At 44.0% G+C, this 21,647-nt stretch overlaps 1 protein-coding gene across 4 annotated transcripts in view; it reads left to right on the forward strand.

The window, feature by feature from the left end:
• Positions 1-21,647, forward strand: part of EEPD1 (endonuclease/exonuclease/phosphatase family domain containing 1) — a 241,346-nt gene that overhangs the window by 199,555 nt on the left and 20,144 nt on the right. The gene's annotated exons all lie outside the window — the stretch shown is intronic.

The raw sequence follows: 21,647 nt of genomic DNA on the forward strand, positions 1-21,647 counted from the left end.
GCTATTAACACTTGCAAACTCTTCCTTGCTTGACTCTTTCAGAGTTGAGTGAAAGCAGAGGCTCGCCCTGCTGTGGGCCAAGCTCTGGAGCAGGCTTTCTGTGCCTGGAAATACCGCACACAGGACGCCGCCCACATGCCAGATGCTGTGCTTCCCTCCATCTCTGCTTGTGTGTGTTCTTATCTGGGCTTATGGATGGTAGAATTGAAGCAGCAAGGTTAGGGAACTTGCCAGAGGAAAATTACCTAAGTGGCAGAGTAAGGATTTGAGCCCCAGAGTTTCATTTCCAAAACCAATGCCTTTTCTGTTTAATAGGCTAGTTCATGAGTTTGAGCCCCTGTGGGGACTACTTCTGAGCATTGGGAAACTCCCTCCCACCTAAGCCCTGGAAGCAGCTATCCAGTGTGTCTCGGTTTTCTACGTTCAAGTCAAGTACTCAGCTGGGGATCTTTTGCCAGTTATGGGTTCAAGTTCTGTGTGGTGGGCTCCAAAAAGCAGGCTGGGCAGGTGCCGAGGAGGCCCAAGTGCCACCCCACGGGCCTCCCAACTCATACCAAGCTGCTCCCCTGGGTGGCTCAGGACTCTTCCCCAGTATGTGGCTATGGGCATTAATTTGAATGTATAAGGTTGACGTAGAAGAAAATGGTTAGAGAGATAAGCACCCAAACAATATTATCTTATTTGTAGAATTTAAAATGTTTGGATTAGCGATCCATCTGCTGGTTGGCACTAAAGCAAATAAAGTCTTTAAGCAGCAAGCGGTGGTGGTGGGGGGAGGGGGAGGTGTCTGAGCTCTGGCTCGGAATTTAACGTCCCTGCAGCCTCATTGGTAACACAGGTAGGACAAGGGTGGGGCTGCCTGCCTGACCTCAGAGAGGTGACATGAGTCGGTGCAGTGGATGGGCGTTCTAAATGCCAAAGCACTCCACTCATATTAATTCTTAATTACTCATTGTAATTCTTTAATCCAGCCATGAAAACAGACTAAGTCCACGTTATTATATATGAAGATTCTTTGTATGTTTTTGAAACTTTTAAAAAGTTACTTCTCCAAAACCAATTCTCTTCTCAGTGTTCACTACAGGTAATTGTTTTACTCCTCAATTCTCATCCACCTGACTAGTTAAAGAACCACAAGGAAAGATCTTTGTGGACCGTAGAGCTTTGCTACTCCAAGTGTGGTCTGCAGACCAGTAGCATCGTAAGCTTGTTAGAAACGCAGAATCTCAGCCCCTACCCAGACCTCCTGATTCAGTTTGCATTCTCACAAGACCCCAGGTGATTCTTGGGCACCAAAGTCCAAGAAGTTCTCCCTGAGGAGTAACATTTACTATCACCATCTCTGCTGTTGACTAGACCATCTTCACAGAGAACCTCTGAGGTGTCAGCTTTTTTGCTTTTGTGGCAATCAAGCTCCTTTTTTTCACACCAAAAGTGAAGTAAACACCATAAGTCTATTTGTAAGAACCCAGTTTCTTTTGTTTTCTTGGTTTTTTTTGTGTTTTCCATTCTTTTTTTTTTTTAATTGAAGTATAGTTGACTTACAGTGTTGTGTTAGTTTCAGGTGTACAGCAAAATGATTCAGTTATTCATATATATATACCTCTTCTTTTTCAGACTTTTCCATTATAGGTTATACAAGATATTGAATATAGTTCCCTGTGCTATACAATAGGTCCTTGTTGATTATCTATTTTATATATAGTAGTGTGTATCTGTTAATCCCAAACTCCTAATTTATCCATCCCCCTCTTCCGCTTTGGTAACCATATGTCTGTGAGTCTGTTTCTGTTTTATAAATAAGTTAATTTGTACCATTTTTTAGATTCCACATATAAGTGATACCATATGATATTTGGTAAGAACCCAGATTTTATCTTTAGTTTGACTGCTTCTTCCTTTCATTAAGAAGATAGTCTCATTTAACTTAATAGGTAGAGCCAGCAAGAATGACCTCAGTTAAACACACATCCTGCAAACCTCACACCTCTTCAACTGTCTTTGCAGCTGGGCTTCAGATGGCACCGTGCTTTCGGGTTTTGCAATTACTAAACTCCTGAGGTCCCACCACGGTAGGACTGGTCACTTTTAGACAGATAGTCTTTCTCTTATAAGAGGGAAGCTATTCTGAAGGGGTCATTTCCCTCACAGCTACTTGCAGGTTCAACCTGACCAGTAAAATATTTAAATTATGTAAAACATAATATAAAAGGCTAAAAAGCAGCCGCAGTGTTTTGGAGTCTCCTAGACTTCTAGTGCTTTTTCTCCCTAATATTAGACATTGTTATTATGATCTTAGCGTTTCAGTTAAAAATTACCAGCCATTTGCCTGACTTGTACTTTCCTTGGCTTTAGGTAGAGAGCCTGTCCATTTTTGGAAGTGCCAAGGCTTTCTGGGTTTCTGCAGTGCACAGAGTCTGTTGTAGAAGAGCCAGGGTCCCCTCCCAACCTCGCGTCTGTTTGGCTGTTGGACCTGGCAGAGGGCCTTCCTCGGAGGCCTGGGCCCCTTTCGTTACCCATAAAACTGCTTTCTATTCCTTCTGTGGTGCCTTCCTCTAAAAGTCTCTAAAAGTCTTGGGTTTCGCAATTGGTCCTTGATCACACTGTGAAGAGGGGGAAATTCTCCTTTTCATGCTCTGTTTTCTAGATTTTTCTCTGCTCCTTGCTCCAGTGATCCTTACTGGTTTGGGGGCTTCTGTGTTTCACCTGCAGGGAGAGGAGAATGGTGAACACCTGCCCAGTGAACCCCATACATAGATCAGTAGAGTCCCAGTTTTTACCTCTTCAAATGCTCTTTGTTTTAATTCAGGTGCCATTGATTGGGGTGGAGACTGGGCACACCTGGGAGGTCAAGTCTCTGAATGTCTCTTCTCCACCAACACCACATAAAGCCATTTCCCAGACAAGTGACAGTGATTTTTCATTTATTAAAAAAATGTTATAAACCATACAATTAATAATTGCTTCTTTTTCTAAAAATCTGTTAGAACCTTGAGAAGATGGCTTACTATGCATAAATGTCAGGATATGTGACATTTCCTTGAAAAAGTGTTTTGGATTTGATGTGCTTTTTTGACCAGATCTCCATTAAACACCAAGAGCAAAGGCTTGCTCTGAGACAGATGCATGCCGTCCCACTCTCTCTGTTCTCTGTGCTTTAAGAGCAGGACGCTTTTGTTTTTTTGAACTTAAGTCACATAGGCTTGTTTCCCAGGCTTTATAAACAGACCCCATCTAATCCCTTTAAACACGGCATTGCATGAAAGGAAATAAAAATATTGGTACAGCTTGATTTAGTAAGATCATTTTTCAATGACCCTTTCAAACAGCTTCCTGCAAAGCTGCAAACAATAGTTTGGCCATTCCCTCCAGCTGGAGGTCACCCTCTCCCTGGAAGGGCCAGAGGGCAGAGCACCGACTGACCCCACCCGAGACCCAAGCCTGCCTGAAGAGCTGCCTGTGTGAGCCGGGCCTCCTAGAGGCTCAGGACGCCCAACCCATGGCCATCGCCAGTCCTACCCCTACCTCCGCCCACACCCCATTTGCAAAATTGTCTGGGACAAAATGCCTGCAGGTCTTCATGCCTGCTGCTGCTAGATATTTTTCCCAGAATCTCAGCTTTGAAGTCCCACTCTTAGTCTAGTTTTCCGACAGGTAGAGCAGATGATCTCTAAGACCTCTTGGTGCTTTCACGTGAGATAAAGCATATACATTTCACCAGCGAGCCTGAGACTAGAAAAACTGAACTTGACGTCTGCACACGGTGGCTAGTCAGGGACTCTTCCAGCTGAACCCTAGTGGTGGGCAACATTGGAATTAGAAGTTAGTAGCTTCCTGGAGATTTTCAGAAGGAAATAGGAGGTAAATAATTGTCACATAGAAGTGCATGAATAACCTAAGGATGCCAAGTGCTTGTATCTGTAACTGGTGGTGGTATGTTCTAAACATATACACACGCACATACATAAGCTCTAGCTCTGTTATTACACACTTTTGGAGTATTTTTCACTGTGATTTGGACTTCATGTTAATTTAGTGTGTGCAACAATTGAGTGCTTATGCTGTCCTAAATCGCACTACATACCAAGGGAGATAAAGTTATAAAAATACATTTGGGGCTTCCCTGGTGGCGTAGTGGTTAAGAAATCGCCTACCAATGCAGGGGACACGGGTTTGATCCCTGGTCTGGGAAGATCCCACATGCTGCGGAGCAACTAAGCCCGTGCGCCACAACTACTGAACTTGTGTGCTTAGAGCCACAACTACTGAGTCCATGTGCCACAACTACTGAAGCCTGTGTGCCTAGAGCCCGTGCTCCGCAACAAGGGAAGGCACCGCAATGAGAAGACCGCGCACCACAACGGAGAGTAGCCCCTGCTCGCCACAACTAGAGAAAGCCCATGTGCAGCAACAAAGACCCAATGCAGCAAAAAATTAATTAATTAAATTTATATTAAAAAATACATTTGAATGGCATATGTGGAAAACCAGAATGTCAGAGCTCAGGGGATCCAACCCTGTCATTTGTCATTTTGCAGACAGGACACAGAGACCAGAGGTGTTGAAGTGTCCTCCTCGTCCAGGGCCCGTAACAGTTGTGTTGGTAGTCTACCATCAACCCTGGTGGACTCAGCTCCGTTCCAGGGCTCCCTTCAGTACAGCTGCTGCCTGTCTTCCATGGTCTCGTTTATCCTGGGCGTCAGCTTTAGCAGACTTTGCTGGTGCTGCTGTCGCTGCATATTTCAGGGCTGGGAGCAGATGCAGAGGGTTGGTCCCTGGCCCAGGTGATGGAGAACTGAAACCCAGGTCTTCTAATCCTTGTGGCGAAACAGACACAGGCTTGTGGTGTTTGTCTCCATGAGCTCCTCTTGGCCCAGCAGGGGAGACAGAGAACGTGGGCTGGGGGTTAGAGGAGGAGGGCAGTCAGAGGTTCAGGGCTTGGGGTGTGGACACTGTCCGGGAGCATCTGAGAGCAGAGGACCTCTCAGAGGTGTGAGGGCGGCAGAGGGTCCAGGGGCCTGGGAGGGAAGGTGATGAGAAACGTGCAGGAGGGTAGAGAACACGCAGCAGACTCGCCCTTTGTAGGCTCTGTGTCAAAATGAATTGCTTCAAGAATCTTAACGTAAAATACACCTTTTACAAAACAGTACTCTGTTTTGATTTTAAAATATCAGAATGAGATTCTTCAGCTCCCTGGGTTTATTTTTCTCCCAGGCCTAGTCCTTCACATAGAGCTTAATTTGAATGCCATCTTGAGTGGTCAGTATTCATGTATCTGTTAGATTTTTTTTTAAGTGGATTGAGCCAGATCTGTGTCTAATCATGATTAAATTCATTGTAGTCATGTTCCTGGCTAGATCCCTTCCAGCAGGCAGCTTGCTACCTTCCTTGAAGGGCTAGTGAGCAGAAATGGGGGCCCCGGTGGAGCTCAGGCTCCTCGGGTTCGCTGTGTGGAGTCTGGCTGAGACCCGCAGGGGCCCCCACAGCCAGCCGCTCACCAGCTCTGCTTTGCAAACTGCACACTTGGGCCCTGACCCCGTTCTGGAAAGGGCTCTTGGCTGGGCTACACCGCAAGTACCTCAACTGTCAGAAAATGGAGCATCCTGGTGAATTATGGGTCAGGCTTCACAGTTCATTTTCAAAAAGGGAAGAAGATGCATTTTCTCCTATTCCTTTAAAACCGTCACAAGATACAATGTATTGAGGGGCTCCTGGTACCTTTCTCTGTTTATGAAAAGTTTTTATTTGAAGTGAGCAAAAAGTAGAGTCTCAAAATAGGACTTTTTAATTCCTTTTAGCTTTATTAGCTATCAAAGATCAGCAAATTAAACAATGAGGGATCTTTCTTTTTTTTTTTTTTTTTTTTTTTTTTGGCAGTACGCGGGCCTCTCACTGCTGTGGCCTCTCCCGTTGCGGAGCACAGGCTCCAGACGCGCAGGCTTAGCAGCCATGGCTCACAGGCCCAGCCGCTCCGCAGCATGTGGGATCTTCCCGGACCGGAGCACGAACCCGTGTCCCCTGCATCGGCAGGTGGACTCTCAACCACTGCGCCACCAGGGAAGCCCGCAGGATCATTTTAAATGTACTATTACGTTGGCGAAGGTTTTTTTTTTTTTTTTTAAGAAGATGTTGGGGGTAGTAGTTTATTAATTTATTTATTTTTGCTGTGTTGGGTCTTCATTTCCGTGCGAGGGCTTTCTCTAGTTGTGGCAAGCGGGGGCCACTCTTCATTGCGGTGCGTGGCCCTTTCTTGTGGAGCACAGGCTCCAGACGCGCAGGCTTAGTAGTTGTGGCTCACGGGCCTAGTTGCTCCGTGGCATGTGGGATCCTCCCAGACCAGGGCTCGAACCTGTGTCCCCTGCATTATCAGGCAGATTCTCAACCACTGCGCCACCAGGGAAGCCCGGCAAAGGTTTTTAAACAATGATATGTAGTGTTGAAGTTGTGACAACACCAGTGTCCCCATTCATTAGGGAGGGTAGTGACAAGGCGCTGTCCTTTTGAAGCTCTGGGGTGGTGTATTTCATTAGCCTTTGAGATGCCCCTACCCTGTGACCAAGGTAGATTCCTAGGAGTGTATTTAAGGAATGATCCATAAATATGTGGAAAAGGCATTTGACAGCATGCTTTATAATTATGAATCATTGCAGGCAGTTCACTGCTCAGTAGGAAGGGTGGGTTTAAACAGTCTGTGGTAGGTCTGCCCATGGTCTGGTGTATGTGGCCATTAAAGATGATAATCATTTAGCCTTGTAGAAATTCGATATAATGTTTACAAAAAGGAGGATAAGCAGTTGTACCTGCTGTAATTACAACTATGTAAAAATATAGGTATTCATTCTTTCAACCAATATTTATTAAATACTTGCGTCAGGCTTTGTACTAGGCTGGGAGACACATACAGCTGTGATCAAGATGATTATCTTTCCTACCCTCATGTAGCTCACATAATTGGTGAGGAAAATGTTAACAAGTAAACAAATACTTATTTAAATACAATAGTGATAAGCAATGCCCCCCAAAACACCAAAACAAAATCAGGTCATGGTTGGGGGCACATAATGTTCTCGTAGCATCCAAGGAAATATGAAAAAAAACCATAATTAGGTAATTCATTTTCCTTTTAAATTTCCTTTATCATTCATTTAATATTCCTGGAATCAACTTTTTCACCCGCGGCACACGGGATCCTCCCGGACCGGGGCACGAACCCTCGTCTCCTGCATCGGCAGGCGGACTGTCAACCACTGTGCCACCAGGGAAGCCCATGGAATCAACTTTTGAAGATCCCGTAAGACCTCCAGCCGTGGCTGGAGGAGCCAGGGGGAAGGAACAAGGTGGATGGCAGGGAATCTGGAGGATGGGGCTGTGCACCAAGACAGAAGTGCCCTCTGAGTGCCCGGGAGTCCTGCACAGGAGGGTCTTTCTACATCAGGGCAAATGATGATGGGCCCTCCAGTCAAATGTGGTGATAGCTAGTTTTTAAACATCAAGTTTTATTAATATGCCAGTGCATCCATTCATTTATTCACTGTTTGTGGCTGCTGTCACATTACAATGTCAGCGTTAAGTAGTTGTGACAGAAAAGGTATAACCCACAAAACCCTGAATATTTATTATTTGGACCTTTGCTGAAAGTTTGCCAACTCCTGTTCTAGATCAGTGGTGCTTGGCGGCTGACCTCTGAAGTATCAGGTGAGAGCTGTACGACCCCATCCACAAAAATGCACCTATGAACCTATACATGCGGTTGAATTTACGTTCTTGAAGCTTCCCCATGGAGGCCTTCAGGGTCATACTTCTGGGCCCTGGTGTAGGTAGGACTCATTTCTCTACACCAGAAATGCTGAAATATCTTCTCTCATTACAAAATGGTAGCCTAGTGAGGAAATGTTTCTCAGAGTGGGACGGCTCACCCTTCCCAGGGAGGCATAGTGCCCAAGGTGTGCAGGAAGGGTCCTTCATGTGGCTAGAGGCCAGTCAGATTTTAGATGAGACTGCATCCCATTGGCACAGAAATAGCATCCCTTTGGTTACCTTTTTGTGATTTATGGTTGATCCCATATTGGTTATTCTAAGGAGATTATCTGGTTCATAGAGTACCTGTGATCCCATTCTTCACCCCTTTCTTTCTAGCATCATTTTCTTCACTGGTAACTTGAGACATATTTAGGTCTCCTGAAATCTGAAATGTGTTCCTACTGTCCTACTTTCCTCTTTGCTACTGTCCTATTTCTCTTCTTTCATGTACTCATAGTTATCTTGAATGTAAATTCCCACCCTACACAACCAACCTTCATCTCCTCTCAGCTGTCCTTAACCCTTAGGAGCCTAGCCCCTGTCCCAGTTAACCTAATAAATCATAGCTTACCCTAGCCAACTTCTAACCCAAAGCCTTTTTTTTTTTTTTTTTTTTTTTTTTGCGGTACACGGGCCTCTCACTGTCGTGGCCTCTCCCGTTGCGGAGCACAGGCTCCGGACGCGTAGGCTTAGCGGCCACGGCTCACGGGCCCAGCTGCTCCGTGGCATGGGGGATCCTCCTGGACCGGGGCACGAACCCGTGTCCCCTGCATCGGCAGGCGGACTCTCAACCACTGCGCCACCAGGGAAGCCCCCAAAGCATTTTTATTGAAAATATTTTTTGCTTTCTATTGAAAAGTATTATGAAATAATTTTATATAGAACTTAAAATTTGTATATGCAATTGTCTATTTTCTTATAATTTCTGGGTACCTATTTCTGTTTTTATGCTGCATCCATAATGATTTTATGTTAAAAAACATTTTAAAAAATTTTGAACCCATTTAGATACAAATAGGAGTGGGAAAAGGAAAGAAATCATTCCTAGAGCTTGTCTTATCTAGGTGAGCTGTACTGCTTGGGGAGTCTGAATCAACTGCTCTCTTCTACCTGTGATGGTTGTCCTTGGGGACACTCCCCTTGATGGTTCCATTACTTTGTCTTCATACTCTAAAAGCTTCATTACTTCTTAGTCTCCTAATTGATTCTGGACTTGTAGAGGAAAAGAAGAGAAATCTCATAATAGCCATATAGATTGCAAACTCAGGCACAGGCCAAAGCAAGACCTATAACAAAAGCAGAAACATCATTTCATTCAGGTTTGAAAGTCAAGGGGGCCTTGAAAAATCACCCCTCTCCATCTTTTGCTAAGAATCATTTTATCATCAACTAGAGAGAATTTTGCTGGCATCTTCTGGTGGCTCATAAATGGTGGGCTGGTTTTGTGAACTTGTCTAACCTATGATTTAAACATAATGTGTTCGTGTTAGTATTTTTCTTGTGCTGACTCTCCCCTTGAGACACCCTCTTTCCTCTCTGAGAGGGCATCTGGAGGTTCCACTTCTTGGTAATGCCAGAGTAGCTTGTATCAGACTAACCTTTCCTCAAATAACAATTATAAACTCTGGGTAAAGTGCAAACAACTATTTGAAGGCACTTAAGAGAAACCAAAAACTGGAGAGATGTCAACCCTCAAAAGAAGGAACTAGCACTGGGTGAGTTCCACATCTATATGGCTTTTCCCCTGACAGCATTCCCCAGTCTGTGTGGGCAGCTAGAGCTCAGGCAGGTTTGGGGAATGTCATGAATCTTCTCTCTCTTTTTTTTCTTGGTTAGTCTATCTAAAGGTTTCTCACTTTTGTGCTGAGCTTTTCAAAGAACTTTCAGTTTCATTGATTTTTCTCTGTTGTTTTTTATTCCCTATTTCATTCACTTCTGCTCTAATCTTTATTGTTTCTTTCCTTCTTCTTGGTTTTTGGGTTGTTTGGGGTCTCCTTGCTTTTTCCAGTGTCTTAAACTGGAAGCTTAGGTTATTGATTTGAGATCTTTCTTCTTTATTAGGAATCTACAGCTATAAATTTCTCTCTAAGCATTGCTTTTGATGACTCCCATAAGTTTTGGTATGTTGCATCTTCATTTTCATTCATCTCACAGTTTTTGTTTTAGATTTCCCTTGTGATTTCTTCTTTGACCCATTGTTTATTTGCAAGTGTGTTGTTTAATTTCCATTTATTTATGAATTTCCCACCAATTTTTTTGTTGTTGATTTCTAATTTCATTCCATTACATTGTCATCAGAGAAGATACTTTACTTGACTTCAGTCCTTTAAATGTATTTAGGCTTATTTTGTGGTCTACCGTGTGGTCTATTCTGGAGACTATTTCATGTGACTTGAGAAGAATGTGTGTTTTGCTGTTGTTGGGATGAGTGTTTTGTGAATGTCTGTAGATCTATTTGGCTTATGTGGTTGTTTAAGTCTTGCAGTTCCTGTTGATCAGTTTAGTTCTATCCATTATTGAAAGTGGGGTATTGAAGTCTCCAGCTATTGTTGAATTGTCTGTTCCTTCCTTCAATTCTGACAGTTGTTGTTTTATGTATTCTGGGGCTCTGTTATTAGGTGCATATAATGGTTATGTCTTTCTGATTGATTGACCCTTTTATTATTACAAAGTCTCTTGTCATCTCTAGTAACAGTTTTTGTTTTGAAGACTATTTTTGTGATACTAGTATAGCCATTCCAGCTTCCTTATGATTGCTGTTTGTATGATGTAACTTTTTCAGTCTTCTTACTTTCAACTTACATGTATCTTTGAATCTTAAATTTATCTCCTCTACCCAGCCTGTAGTTGGATATTGTTTTTTACTCAGCTTGACAGTCTCTGCCTTTTCATTGGGTGGTTTAATCCATTCACATTTAATGTTATTATTGATATAGTTGAGTTTACATCTGCCATTTTACTTTTTGTTTTCTATGCCTTATGTCTGTTTTGTTCCTCCTTTTCTCTTTCACTGCTTTCTTTTACACTAAGTGAATATTTCCTGAAGTAGCATTTTAATTTCCTTAATGATATTTTTTGCTATGCTTTTTGAGTTATATTCTTAGTGGTTGCTCCAGAGTTTACCATGTACATCTTAATTTATCAGATTTATACTAACTTAATTCCAATGAGATGTAGAAACATTACTCCTATGTAGCTCTATTCCCTCTTCCCCCTTTTTGTGCTATTGTTACACATATTACATCTAACTATGCTACAGACCCAACTATATATTCTTATGATCATTACTTTATATACTTTTATGTCTTTTAAAGAAGATGAGAGAAGGGAGGAGAACAAGTATATTTTAGAGAGTTAACTACATTTACCTTCTTAGTTACCATTTCTGATTTTCTTCATATGTCCCTGTGGATTCCAGTTACCATTTGGCATCATTTTCTTATTTTAACTCATCTTTACTCCTACCCAGCTCCTTTGTGGTGGTCAGCTATATTATATTTCTATATGTTATAGACCCAACAGTACAACTGTATACATGTATTAATATTCACACAATATGAATAAAGGAGAAGAAATATGTATTCATACTGTCTTTTATAATTATATAATTACCTTTACTGGTTCTTTTCATTTTTTTCATGAGGATTTGAGTTGGTCTGGGGTCACTTGCTTTCAGCCTGAAGAACTTTCTTTGGTATTTCTTATAAGGAAGATCTGCTAGGAAGAAATTCTCCCTTTTTTTTGTCTGGGAATGTATTTCATCTTCATTTTTGAAAGATTGTTTTTCTGGATATGATTCTTCATTGACACTACTTTGAATATGTCATTCTACTGCCTTCTGGCCTTCATTGTTTCAGATGAAAATTTAGCTGCTAATCTTATTAGAAACAAGTGAATTTTGAAAGCTGGCTATTTTCCTAGACACCACATTTACTGAAGGGGTATTTTATTTTGGGGGTTTCTGAAAAGTGGCTCTTACTCAGTGTCCCAAAGCTGGTTCAAATTTAGTGACACAATTTCATTTGTTTGAGGAGACTTCCTAAGGCATTATCTCTATAAAGTCCAACAAAACATTTCACTTGGTTTTGGCAAAGAGAAAAATGAAAAGTAGACAGCATTTTGATATTCTAGTAAGACCAAAGACTTTGTACTAAGAAATATCTGAGTTTAATTCTCAAATTATAGGTTATGAAATCAATTGAGTAAATTACAACCATCATTTGTTTCATTGTATATGTATATGGATGGATTGATGGATGGATGAGTGGGTGGCTGGCTGGATGAATGGATAGGTGGATGGGTGGATAGATGGATACAGACATACCTACACAGTTGGCAGGCAGACACATGGATAGAATATACCAGAGTGACATATAAAAATTTATTTATTGCTATGAGTCATGGTCAGAAATGCTTGAAAACTGCCATTCTAGACCATTTCTTGGCTTGAAAGAGGGGAAGACGGCATGCTCTGGGATTGTTTTCCAGCACTGGAAAGGCTCTGCTTACCTTTGGGTATATCCTAAGCACTTTTCCTTCCTGCCTTGTTAGTCTCTTAACTCTTTTTTGCTTTTGAACAGTAAGAAAATATGCCCAACTCATTGCATTACCCCCAAAATTGTTCCACGTAGCCATCACCTTATACAAACACTCACACAGCCATGATGACAGGAGTTATATGCAATTTCCTGTCTTATTTGGTCCACCCTAAAATGCTTCTCTTACCAGGAAATGCTAACAATGAGTTGGTACAGAGAGAACTTTCAATTCACTATTTTAGAGAATTCTGAGACTTTTTGTGAATGATTCATTCACTCATTTCTTGAGAGCATGACTTTGTATTTAGCAAAATTCAAGCTTCTTTATAATTTTAAATGAAACGGAAGGGCTGGCAGGTGAAACTATTTGGCTCAGTTGCTAAAAACATTTATGCTGCATGTTCTCATTAGGTAAAATTATCCTGATTGAGTTGGTCATTAAGGCTTGCTTTGCCAGAATTATTCAGTGGAGAGATCTATCAGATTGCTAACCACCTACTTAGAATGAGTAATTCCTACAGCTGATAAAGTATTTTTTGTTAACCTTTGGGAGGCACTGAAATGGTGAGTTTGGGCCTTAACAAAACTCCCAACTTCTGGGAAAGCATCCAACCCACTTTTAGAGATTTTGATCTATCTTTGCAGAAATTCAGAACCGTATACTGACATCCCTTATGAGCATAATCCAGGACCCTTTCTAGATCCTAGACTTGGTTTCCCCACCGCACTCTGTACTGCCGCCCCATTCCTTCTCTTGCCCTGTCTGTCCCCCCTAACCCTTGTCCACGAAATGCAGGCTTATTTTCACATGCAGAGTTAATTAGGTTGGAAAAAGCCAGCCAGGGAAAACAAAGCAGCTCTCCATATATGAGTTACTGTAAAATTACCTGCCCTCCTAGTTAGCAGTTAGTGGCTTCCTACACAAGTGGCCAGTCAAGAGATTTCGTGGCTCTGTAGAATCACTGTTGTGTCACAGAGCATCTTCCTGTTGTGTCCAGCTCTAGGGATCCAGAGGGATGAGAAGGACCCAGGACTAAAACAAGATCTCCGGCATTAACAAGCCAAAGGGCTGAACCTGGAAGGGAAGATGACAAGTTCTGGGTTTTTGCCTGAATTCCCAACATTTGCACCAGCTCCAAGGTTGAGTGGGGACGGGGGCATTAGAGCCTTTTCCCCCTTGATTATGAAATCATGAGACCGTAGTTTTGCGTTATTGCTAATCTTCTCTGTCAGGCATGCTTTGTCTCCCTCCCTCTCTCCATCTGGCTGAAACCTCTACTTAGAAAATAAATTGCCGCGTATCGATTGTTCATTTTGTTTCTCATCACCCAGACGTCCTTGTTATGCACTTAGCTTGCTTGGCTGTGTTTGTGAACAAGAGGGGAAGAAGTAATAAGTATTTCTAGCCTTCATGTTAGGATGTGGGAGGGACTTTTTTTATGTTGTTTTTGGTGCTTAATTTATTTAGTAACAACACTGAATCACCTTTTATTTATGAAAAACAATAAAGCGTGTGTGTGTGCTTATACATCTTCTTCATGGACAAAGTTCAAGCCAATTAATTGGTGTTTATACTAAGACTTTCTAGAAAAGTGAAATGTCTAGAAAATGTGAAAGCAGAAAGAAAAGTTAAAACATATAAAATTACTACTTGGTCTGTGTAATTTTCGTTTCAATCCTTCCTTTGTATGGTTACCAGAGTAACCCTCCTAAAATGCAAGTTTGATCCTATTACTGCCCTCCTTGTAGTTGCCTCAGCTGGAAGCTGCGTGCTATAATGGGAACACGGACATGGATTTGGGTCCCGGCTCAGCCATTTGCCCTATGGGTGATCTTATCCCCTCCAGCCCTACATCTCTCATTTCTTGAGCAAGGAGAATGCCTCTCTCACAGAGCCGTAGTGTGGGTCACATCACACAGCATGTGTAAAGAGCCAGCAGTGGTACTTGGCTCATGGCAAGTGTTCTAGTAAAGAGGACACCGGGGTTACAACCCATGAATATGGAGTCATCCTTGTGCCTGCAGGACACTGTCATGACGTCCATGTGGCCCGGTCTGGTTGCAACTTGATCTTTGTGTCACTCCCCTCTGTCCTGTTTGCTTTCACTCCACCCACTCCCAGTAATTTGGAAGGAGCCAGAAAAGCCTGTGAAACTAACATCAGACAGTTTGGCTATTTTTACTTGCCTCTGGCCAAAAATGTGATGGGAAGGGAGGTTGACTGAAAGATAGTTCGGGGATTTGGCTTTCCATTCTTCCCATTTGCACAAAAAAATTGAGAACCAAGGGGTCTCAGGACATTCTCCAAAATGAGGATGCTATTTTCATGAACTACCACCTACAGTTCCTGCTGCCATAAAGTGTCTGGGAGTGAAAAATTGCAGGTCTTTCTATCCCTGGCTGCCCACATAGAAAAGAACAATCAAATCTATGTGGTTTGCCCTGAAATAAAATAGGAAATATGCAGGCTTTAGAGACTAGGATTTGGCATAATGCAAGTCAAAATAAAGTAAGTCATGAATCCGTAGTACTTTCACCCACAGCTTTGAAGTCTTTATGATTATTGCTGCTGAGGACGACAGGCTGCATAAACACCATTTAGAATATAGCTGGAGGCTGGAGTTTTATAAGAAAAATGGCAACCAGAGCAATTTCCCTGAATGGTCCATAAGTACTAATTCTGTTTAATGTGACAGTTCCTAAATAACTCTGCATTCTTCACAGAAACACGTATGGGCAGTGCTGGAGCCTTGCGGTCTAGAGTGAGTCTAAGAGTGAACTAGTCTGCAGTGTTTACGGATCGAGAAAATATCTCTCTGGGGTTTTAAAAAAATATGTGGGTGTTCATGTGGGAGGGTTAGGGTTGGGGAGCTGATGTAAACTGCTGGCTTTGTTCTGCTCCTCCATTATTTCCTTCGGATTTAAGTACCTGCATAATCGTTTCCCACCCTTTTGTGTCAGCTTTCTCTCTCCCTGTCCCTACGCTTTCTGTTGCTCACAGGCAAAAATGCTCTTAGTAATCAGTTGTACTGTGGGATGGTTTGTTGGAGGTTAGAGACCGTCTTTCCTCCATCTATACCCGTCTTACTCATTCTCTGAGCTTGTTTACCTGAAAATGTCAAGGGGGGAAGAGGACTCTAGAAAAGGAAGAACTGCGGTTGGCTAAAGCAACATGGTTTGTCTTAGGCAATGTTCTCATCATCTTGGGGCAGATGCCTTTTTCCTTTACACGTAAAATGTTGTAACATGTATGGTTGACATTTCCTGTCGAGTTTTTGGTTCAGCGTGTCAGTAGGAAGTACCAAATGAAACTTTGTGTCCTCCACCTTTATTGTTGGCGTGTTTCTCCAGCGAGGTAAAAGCATTAGCATCTATGGAATGGCATGTTTGGTGCAAGCCATGGTATGGCCATCCCAGCGTTTCTGCTCTAACTTGTGGGACTTCACTCTGCCTGCAGCTCTCCTACACTCTTCTAAAATAGCCACAAAGTCCTCCAAAACGCTTTGCTATTTTCAGACCTGCTCTCACTTAGAATAATTAGTTTCCAGCATTACTCACAAGTTTAGTGTCTAATTTGGGCAAGGGGTTTATTTTATTTGCCCTAAAACTGTCTTTTTTAAGCTTCAGAGAGCCTATATTCCAAGAATTACCGGCCTCCGCATGTCTCTCCCAGGTGCATTATATAACCATGTGGAGAGAAGGCTGGAATAACCCTGTCTAGAGGCGGCCTCCCCAGGGCTGTGGCCCTGCTTCCCTGCTCCCCACCTGATCTAGGGCTCCCTGAGGGACAGCCCGACTTCACAGCTGTACCTAGAATAGGATGTGGTATTTGTTGAATGAAAGAGTGGTTTCTCTGCTCTATCTTAAACATCTAGTCCATTGCCCAAGTCGCTTTTTAAATTATTGACATAAAATTCCATACCATAAAATTAATCATTTTAAGAGTCCACTTGAAAGTGAAAAATTCAGTGGCATTTAGTAGCTTCACAGTGTTGTGCGCCTGTCACCTCTGTGTAGGTCCAAGACATTTTCATCATCCGTAAAGGAGAGCCGGCACCTGTTGAGCGGTCCCTCCACATCCCTCCCTCCCCCTGGCACCTGGCGACCGCCTGTCTGCTTTGTGTCTCTGGATTTGCCTCTTCTGGACATTTCATGTGAATGGAATCATACGATTTGTGGCCTTTTGTATCTGTTTTTTTTCACTCAGTATAATGTTTTCGGGGTTCGTCCATGAGGTAGCAGGTATCAGTTCCTCATTTGGGGGGGTTCGTTCAGGACTGTTCCAGCGTATGGATATAGCCCGTTTTGTTTATCTGTTCATCAGGTGATGGACATTTGAGTTGTTTCTGTCTTTTGGCTTTTGTGAATAGTGCTGCTACGAACATGCGCATAGCAGCGTTTGTTTTCAATTCTTTTGATCCAGGTTGTGCTTATTTCCCAGTTATCTCTCAGATCTGTCTACTGCTCTCCTGTCAGTCAGGCCACCCTTATCCCTTACTGCACTACTTAACTGGTCTGGCCTTTCTCCATCCTAACTCTACACTGCAACCCTATAGCCTTTTCAAAATGCAGATCTGTTGTTCATGCCCTTCATTGATTTTAGAATTGCTCAGAGGGTAAGAAACAAACTCCTTTCAGGCCCACAGGGCTGCATGGCCAGGTCTCTAACCATTCCTTTAAGCTCATCTCACCATTCAGCCCCTCACCATCTGAGCTGCAGCCACACTGACCTTCTGTCCGACAAACTCTCCAGGCTCTGCCCCATCACAGGCCCTTTGCACATGCTACCCCTGTTGCCTGGAATGCTCCCCTCTCCTCTTTGCCTAATTAACGCCTTCTCATCCTGGAGTTCTCAGTGCAAGCCTTACCTCTTCAGAGAAGCCTTCCCTGACTAAGTCAGACTCACCCCCACCGCCACTGCCACCATCATGGATGCCCACAGGCTCCTAACCGCTCCTTTGCAGCACAAGTTCAGCTGCATGTTTGGATGATTATTTGATTCATAACTGTGCCTGCAGAGACAGAAGGCAGGTGTCCTCAGATCATGGGTTCTGGAGCCAGACTGCCTGGGTTCAAATGCTGGCTCTGTCCTTACTGCCTGTGTGATCTTAGGCAAGTTAATTAACCTCTCTGTGCCTCTGTTTTCACATCCACCAAGTGAGGATCCTAATAACATAACACCTACCTTAGAAGGCTGTTGTGAGAATGAAATAAACTCATGCGTGTTAAGTACCTGGCACTAAAATGACCTCAATAAAAGTATAATTACTGTAACTTTTTAAAAACATAAATAACTGTGCCTACGTTGGCACCCTTACACCCCTCATCCCCAGACTGTAAGCTCAGGGGGGCAGGGAACCATGTCTCTTTTGCTGGCGTTGGAGCTCCAGAGCCTAGCCCAGGATACCGACATGGTTAGTGCTTGTTACATTTTTATGGAATGATTGGATGAATCCATTCTCGTGCTCGCCAGAGAAGAATATTAACACTACTGTGTTCCATCTCTCCGTCCATATCTGAGTTTTAAGGGGCTCTGCCTTCCAGCATGCAGTGTGGTGGTACTCGGCTGTAACCCCTACTCCTGCCCACATCCCCAGCTGCTGCGTTTGGGGAACTGTGCTGCCGCATGTGGAGAGTCAAAGACGGGGATCCTGTGTCCTTGGCCCTATGCTGAGGGGGGGCCCAGTCTCTATGACAACCACAGGAACACGGAGGAGGCTTGCCGTGCACCAGGCCGTGTGCACCCCGCCTTACAAATATCCAACTCATGAGGCGGGAATGATTGCTATCCCCTGTTACAGCCGAGGAGAGGGAAGGCATGAACAGGGGAGCCATTTGGCCAAAGTCAAAACTCTTGGTAAGTGGCAGAGCCAAAGTTTGGATCCTGGGAGCTTTTCTCCCGAGTCTGCGCTCTTCACCTCCCCGTTAACTAATGAACATGACCCGCTTAAGCTCTGAGAACGCGGGAAGGACTCCTCCACTGAAGGAGTGGAGGCTCCTGTCCCGAGTCTGGACAGCTTTGTTTAAGGCCCCAGAGCGAACAGTGGACATTCCCACTGAGTTCCGGCTTGTGATCCCCCCCCCCACCCCCGGCCCTTCGCACCTGACGGTCCTAGCAGATACAGGTTGACATCAGGACAGATTCTCTAAAGAGACTTTAAAAACAAACCTAGAGGGGAAAAAATAAAAGTGAGAATTGTTTCTCTGCAGATGAAAGAAACTAAACTATTTACGAAGACTCCCACCTCTTATGTCAGTCGGAGATCTAAAAAAAGAGTGTTAACTTCCTTTTTGATGGTACATTTCAGGCGCTTAATGTCTGTGGTCATTCACTCTTTAGGCCCCTGTGCTGCCATCTGTTTATCACAAGTATGTATATTGAAAAAAAAAACCTCTTGATTTACATTCAGAAACAAAAACATTACGACTTTAACTTAGGATCTTTTTTTAAACATGTGGATGAAACCATTGTGAGCACATAGGGTAGAGTGATGAGGTTTTATTGTTACCATAGTAGGTGATTTTAGGATGTTTATATTGAAATGAAATGAGCCCCCAAACAGCAGAAATTCCTCCCAGCCAACGAAACATCCACCACCAGGGGGCTAGCACATTGTGTCCATATGATAGCATGTTAGATGGTGCATGAAGTGAGTTTGGAAGAGTTTGTAATAATGTGGCACAGTTATAACAAAACTGTGTGTCTTTATGAATAAACAGATATGCATATATTAATAAAATGCATAGGAAACATCCTAGAAGGGAATCTACCAAAAATGTTAGCAGTGGTTGTCTTTGCACAATGATATTCTACTTAAATTTTTCTTTGTTTCTTTACTTTACAAATTGTCCTATAATGAGCTTGTGTTTACTGATAGCAGAACATAAACCTCAATTTGAAGAGGAGAGGGGACTTCCCTGGTGGTGCAGTGGTTAAGAACCTGCCTGCCAATGCAAGGGACACAGGTTCGAGCCCTGGTCCGGGAAGATCCCCCATGCCGTGGAGCAACAAAGCCCGTGCGCCACAGCTACTGAGCCTGCGCTCTGGAGCCCACGAGCCACAACTACTGAGCCCGCGTTCCTAGAGCCCATGCTCCACAACAAAGAGTAGCCACCACAATGAGAAGCCCGCACACCGCAACAAAGAGTAGCCACCCCTCGCTGCAACTAGAGAAAGCCTGCGCACAGCAACAAAGACCCAGCGTAGCCAAAAATAAATAAATAAATTTATTTTTTAAAAAATAATTTAAAAAATAATAAAGAGAAGGGGAGGAGCTTCCCTGGTGGTCCAGTGGTTAAGACTCCACCCTCCCAATGCAGGGGGCCTGGGTTTGATCCCTGGTCAGGGAACTAAATCCTGCATGCATGCTGCAATTAAGAGTCTGCATGCGGCCGCATGCTGCAACTAAAGATCCCACATGCCGCAACTAAGACACAACACAGCCTAAGTAAAGAAAGAAAGAAAGAAAGGGAAGGGGGAAAAAAACCCCAAAATTACTAGCACAGTCTTAACTCGCATCTCAGATTAAGAGTCTTAGCATCCAAAGAGAAGAACCTTTGGAAATGTCCCTGAAGAGCAGAAACAAGGGATGATGAGGACGGTGGCAGCATAGGAGTGTGGAATCCCCACAGGAGGGTCCCAGGCCCCCCGCATGCCTCTCCCTTCCCGTCCTAGCCTGGCTTCCATCTCCATGAATCTTCAACTCCCTCTTACTCTCCATTTTATAATTGCCCTTGCACAAAGAATCTAATTGCCCTTGCGAAGTCCCCTCCACCCCCCACTCTTATGTTTAACCATCTTGTTCAGGAAACATGTGCTGAGTAACTCCTGGGAGCACGGAAGAGAAGCTACCAGGACCAGCAGCTGCTCCGCTGACGGGGGGCATGTGGGTGTTACTTCCCTTGACTCTGAAAAAGCAGCTGATGATTAGCTGGTTGTGGAGGCTGAGGGGATGTCTCCTTGGTTGCTTTGTATCTTCCTCAGCATGCTAAGAATGTTTAAACAAGGATGAACAGTCCCGCAGTATCCTCTCGGGTCCCTATGGAGGAGTGTGCTCATTGCAGCTGACCTAGCTGGGGCTCGCGGGCAGAGTGATAAAAGGGCGGTAAGCCCATTGCTTCTCCGGACGGATGGAAAAGCAGGGGTCTGAGCTTTTAGGGCAAGGGCTCCCCTATAAAGCTCTAAATGCTTGGCTGTGTGTCCCACCGGTCCCTGGCCCCTACCAGGAGGAAGCCTGTAGTCTGATGTGTTGACCTTCCCGGGAGAGCAGCGTCCTCAGGACCCAGGCAGCCTGGTGCATAGGTGAGGAAACTGACATTAGCAGGGTGGTGGTGGTGCAGCTTTTAGCTCCAGAGGACCCACACACACATTGTCACACAGGGCAGTTGGTTTAATTTGTGTTTTCTGAGCCTTCTCTCCTGAGTTAAGTGCATTGGACCAGTAGAGTTGGCTACCCCACGTTTAACCCTCCCCGGCCCACTTTCCGGCAGTGGGTGACCTTGCCGTGTTCCCTTTCTGAGCCCTGCTTTCCTCACGTGTCACATGAGAGAATTATTAACTGCCTCACAGGATGGTCATTAGGATCAAATGTGATAATACGTGACAATCGCCCACTTAATAAATGCTGGCTCCCTTCCCTCGCCCTTCCTCCTGCCTCTGGCTCTCTCTCTTTCACAGGGTTCAGAAGCTAACTTGGCCGGGGGTCATTGGCCACCTGTGTTTTCTTACTATTGCTGGATATACCCAAACTTAACCTATTAGAATTGCTACCTATTAAAAGTAAGCTCTTACTTTAGGCACTTCAGCAAGGAGTCTTCAGATGGGGCTTAGGGCATGTTAAGGAAAGCTGAGGCTGGTTTTTGGAAGAGTGGAATCCATTCTCCGCGTTGGGGAGAAAGCCTTTGGAAAGTTAACCCAGTGGCCTGTGTGTGACGCAGTCAGCTTCTTTATGGAGTTCATGTGGCGATTATGACAGAGAAAGAGGGAGAAAGGAGTGTTCATGTTTCTGAGAATCCTGTATTTTCTCTCCCAGTTTTATACTTCTCTCCCCCCACCCTCCTGCCTTTCCCTCTCTCCTCTACCCTCTCCTCCTAGTGTTCTGGAATCATGCTGTGTTGGAACTTGGAAGTACCCTTGGTGGGGGGGGGAGTCATCTACTCCCATCCCTTCACTTTACACATGGGGAGATAGAGACCCAAAGAGGTCAAATGCCAGGGGTGCCTGGGGTCCCGAGCTCCTCCAAGCTCCCCTTCTTCCAGCCCCTGAAAGTGGCCCTCTGAGGACACTTCCAAAGCTACAAGGAATCAAGC

The sequence above is a fragment of the Tursiops truncatus genome, chromosome 9 (genome assembly GCF_011762595.2).
Source record: "Tursiops truncatus isolate mTurTru1 chromosome 9, mTurTru1.mat.Y, whole genome shotgun sequence".
Lineage (NCBI taxonomy): Eukaryota > Metazoa > Chordata > Mammalia > Artiodactyla > Delphinidae > Tursiops > Tursiops truncatus.